This window comes from Vigna umbellata, chromosome 4 (genome assembly GCF_029865625.1).
Source record: "Vigna umbellata cultivar VRB3 chromosome 4, Vumbellata_1.0, whole genome shotgun sequence".
NCBI classification, from domain to species: Eukaryota; Viridiplantae; Streptophyta; class Magnoliopsida; order Fabales; family Fabaceae; genus Vigna; species Vigna umbellata.
Genome location: NC_142168.1, coordinates 14864015 through 14869185, shown reverse-complemented (window position 1 = coordinate 14869185; position 5171 = coordinate 14864015).

Sequence of the window (5171 nt, the reverse complement as noted above, 5' to 3'; positions counted from 1 at the left end):
TATTTTATTTCAGATAATAACATAACGAATGGGATGATGAATTGTATTTTTCTTCTTGAACGCTAACATTAGTGTGATGAAAATTTAATTTTGATATAAAATGCTAGACTAAATTTTTTTTTTGTATTATTATTGTTTGAAATCACTTAAAATGATTTAAATGTAACTATCTAACTAGTCCTCCAGAACAAAGAAAGTAAGTGTAAACTTTTCTCAGTTCGTTCATCAAAAAATGAAATTTTCAAATGTATAATCAATTTATAAAATTTAAAAATTCATGTGATTACAACAATAACATTAATATATATATATATATATATATATATATATATATTTGAAAACTAAAATATCAGTAAATAGTTATGTTTAAAGACTTATTTGACACGCAAAGAATTTATTATGATTTTTTAAAAATTAGTGTGATATTAATTTATATTTCAGATAGAAAAATAATGATTTTGTTATGACTTTCATTATTCATAATAAATTTATGGATCCGTTATACGAAACAATCCAAAGCCCTTGCCTTTTAAAAAGGTAACTTTCATATTATACAATCTAAAAGTGATATCCAGATTTGGAAATCTATGGAAGCCTTCCTATAACAAGAGCGAAGTATAACAAGAGCGAAGTATAGATTGTAACACTTATGAGGGTGCAAAAAGAAATTCCAAGGAATAAAAGGCATGTTTAGGATATAGGACCACTTACATTTACTGATAGGAATGAGAAGAGATGGAGAGTATATGAGACAAGGAAGAGAATTATATAGTTAAATAACCTAACTGCTTATTAGAGTTAGGAAGGGGAATGACGGTTGTATAAAGGGTTGGGTGTTTAGTAAGAAAAGGACTTTTTGATAGTTGAAGTGTTAAGAGGCTTTGTCCTGTGAAACGGGTTAAGCCCTTGTATATATGTAAGTGTATATATAATTCTTTTGTGAATAACACACACTTTTGTTTCCATTCTTACTATCTTTCTGTTGTGTGAGACGTTTTAGAGAGTTCTTGATTATGTTTCTTAATCATAAACATATCAATTGGCTGACCTGTCGGATCCCAATTGGAGGAGTGACGAAAGCGCGTGATGGAGGGAAGAGTGGTGGCGGTAGAAGGTCCGTTGGAGGCGGTGGAAATCGTAGTGGCGGAGACGAAGGCTGACACGGTGTACCTGCGACATGAAGCAGGAGCTTTAAGACAGAACTGCGACGCAATGTGTCAGGACATCTAGGCGATCCTGAAGATATTAGGGGATCGCAATCGCACTCCAAACGACCATCGCCAAGGGGGTAGCGAATTGTCGGTGAATGACAACGGTGGAGGACCCGACGAGATAGAGGAGGAAGAGGAAAAAAGAATAAGGAAGGGCCTTCCAATTGGAGGAAACAGGTGGAACTACCGGGGTTTGAAAGGGGCGACCCATTGATTTGGATAAGTAGAGCGGAAAAGTTCTTTGAAGTGCAGAAGGTGGCCGAAGACGAGAAATTGCAATTGGCCTTCATCAACATGGAGGGGTCTACAGCGTATTGGTTTCATTTTTGGAGGAAAAACCCAAGAACAATTCTTGGGAAGGGTTGAAAAGGACGTTGGTGATCCGGTTCGGAGAAGGGGGATGAGGGTTCGTCTATGAGAGGTTGGCCGCCATTAAACAGGTGGGATCGGTGAGCGAGTATGTTCGGGATTTCGAAGTGTTGGTGGGACAGACGACAAGGATCCCTGAAGAACAGCTCCTAGGATACTTCATGGCGGGACTCCAGGAAGAGGTGAGCGATAGGGTGAGGCCCCATGATCCGAAGGACCTAATGACCGCCATGCAAGTCGCGCGTGATGTACAAAAGTTGTGTTTCCAGCCGAAGATCGGAGGCGGATAGTCGACCAAGAATCAAAACTCTTGGGGAGGTGCGACGAAGGTAGTAACGAGAAGCAAACCCAGTCGTAAGACGCATGGACGAGGGGGAATCGCGGAGAACGTTGGGTCAGTAAGGCGTGAGACGACGCAGGGAAGTGGAGTTGTAAGGCCGAATGTAGAGGGCAGAGGAAGAAACGTTTGAAACTTACCCTATTCGAAATTCATAAAACGAAGGGAGGAGGGAAGATGTTTCCGTTGCGGAGAACCTTTTAGCCCAGGCCACCGGTGTCCAGAAAAAGGGTTGAGGATGTTGATTCTGGCCGAAGAAGAAAAGGAAGAGGGGAGCGAAACAGCAGCAGAGATGGACCACACTCAAATGGAGTTATCGGCATTTTCAGTCGGGGGATTAACATCCCCGAAAACAATGAAATTAAAAAGGCGCATAGGAGGACGAGAAGTGCTGGTTCTCATAGACAGTGGCGTCAGCCACAACTTCATACGTCAGGAGCTAGTAGAGGAAATGGGATTGGCAGTGGCTAACCTCGTCGGGTAAGTCTGGGAGATGACTATCAGAAAAAAACTCGAGGCAGCTGTGAGAAGGCGAAGATCGAGCTGGGCGAGGCAGAAGTGGTAGAAAGGTTCCTCTTGTTCGAACTAGGAGGGGTGGACGTGATATTAGGATATGAGTGGTTGAAGAAATTAGGGGAAGTGACCTTGGATTGGAGCAAATTGACCATGGTGTACCAGTAGTTGGGGAGGAAGGTAAGGATCAAGGGGAACCCAACACTGGAAAGAAAGATGGTGGAACCTAGTGCTTTACTAAAAATGAACGAAGTCGAGGTGATAGGCGACGCTCCGAGGAGAAAACGAAACTTGAGAGATCTGGACTCCTCGAGGCCTCCTTGACATCGATGCGCAGCGAAAAGAAGCAGAAGAAGCAAAAGAAGCAGCGGAAACAGCAGAAGAACTAAGAACCCTAGGTTTGGATGATTAATCGGTGAAAACCTAGGGTTTGAGGCGGAAGCGGCTTTGAACGGTGGAGAACTGATTTAATCGGCGAGAAAGGTGAGGTTCTACGATGACAGTGTGGTTCGTGGTGGAAGAGCTCTCTCTCGAGAGTGAAGTAGATGAAGATTCGCGAAATGAAGATGCAGTGTTGTGCTGATGGAAACTCGCGATGACTAAGCTCGCGTGGCAGCGATGGAGTAGTCAATCCACGCGGCTGGAGCAGAGTGGAGAAACCAATGATTACGTGGAGGTAAGAGAGTTCTGGAATGTAAATGGAAAATGAAAGATGAAGTGTGAATGGAAGGTGGCTAGAGGAGATCCTTTGGAATTCTCTAGCTTTGACTTTCAAGGGAATTAATTTCTGGAGTTCTCTCTGCAGAAAGTTTAATTCATTATTCTCAAAAGTACCTTACAAGAGGTGGTGGCATGTCTATATATAGGACTAAAAGTCCCTCCTATCTAGCACATGCCTAACACCTTTTACACATGTTTTTAATAAAAGTAAAAGAAATACTATACTAAACTAATTGGCCTTGGGCCCCATGTATCATCCCCTCCCCCTTGGAAAGGATTTGTCCTCAAATCTGATGGTGCTTTTGAAGACTTATTTTTGTTAGCTTCATAAGGGTTCCTCCTGGGTCAAATATCCATCTGCAATAAGCATCAAACATATCTCTAATTAGTTTTCTTTGACCCAATAAAATATATAAAATAATATGTGTAGAAGAAGGGTTCCAAATTTTGAAATTTTTAATTTTATTATAACAAAGAAACCTTTCTTCATTTGAAATTTTATTTGTATCTTGAGTTATTGGTAACCATAAAGGTAACCATAACCCACGTTGGAACTTTGCATGTGTTGAAAGTGATAACATTTTTAAAGATGGAGTGGTCAATTCTTTGAAAGAAAAGTGAAATTTTGAAATTTCAAATATAAATGGAGAAAAGTGATAGGATAGAAAACCTCCCCTTAAGAGTCTAGCTTCTAGGATAGGAGGAGATGTGACCCTTAGTTGCTTTTTCTTTTCTTCCATTTCTATTCTTTCAACTTCTTCCTTTTCTCTTCTTTGTGCTTCTTTTCTCTCTTTCTCTCTTCTTTTCTCTTCTTCGCTTCTTTCTCTTCTTTCTCTTTCTTCTTCGTCCCTTCTTTCTTGCTCTCTTCTTTTCTCTTCTTCTCTTCTCTCTCTTCTCTCTTTTTCTTCCTCTTCTCTTCTATTTCGTTCTTCCTCTTCTCTTCTTTCTTTTTCTCTTTTTAATCTCTCAATTCTATATTTGCTTGTCTCTTCCCATAGCCTCTTAAGTTTTTCTAGAAACTCACTTTCCCTACCAGAGAACCCACTTAAATTTTGAATGAATGACTCACCTTCTCTAATAAGCTCTCTCATAAGTTCTAAGTTTCTTTCAATTTCTCGAGGCACAAACTTTCTTCTCATACAAGCTTTCAATTCATTCCAATCATAAATGGGATATTTTCTACCTATCTTAACATGATATTGCCTATCATCCCACCACTCTCTTGCATGCTTTTTAAAACTAGAAGTGTAAAGATTAAGAATATAAGATTCATCATCTTTAGAATAGAAGGATTCATATTTACTTTTTCTCACCATGAATGAATGCATGTCATTAATTTCCTTTTCCCAAGCTAGGTATGTTAATGCACCAATATCATCACCAAAGAATGGAATATTTTCACTAGCTTTTTTATACAAATCATCTTCAATCCTATCAAATTCATAAGATGAACAAGACTTCCTTCTAGCTTTATCATGTTCTCTTTTGATTCCTTTGTAACTAAGTTGCTTATCAAAATTAAAATTCCTAGAAGACCTATATGGATAACAAGACATCTTTGTTTCTAAAAGTTTTCTAGTGTAAAAGATATTCAAGATTCACTTAGACAAGTCCCAGGTAAGAGAGGTGAGTCATGAAGACTGCTTAAGTACCAAGTCTTGCCTTGCCAGAAATGTCTTAGGTTACTACTAGTTATCCTTTAAACTAAAATCTCTTTTAAAATCAAAGGATACAACTCACAAACAATCACAACAATTAAACACTAATAAACGAGACTCTTCTAAATCACCCTAAACGTAAGACACTAAAAGAAATTAAACACAAACAAGAAAAGTTTTGCCAAGAGTTGAAAGAGCACCAAGGACTCTTCCAAGACACTTGGACTTTGAATGGCCTTTTACAATGAAATTAAGAAAACTAACAATATAGCCTATTACAACACCAGATGAAGAAACAATTAAAAAAAAATAACAGCTATGCTTCAATCCTGGTCCTGATTCAAATCCGCATGAAGAAGCTAG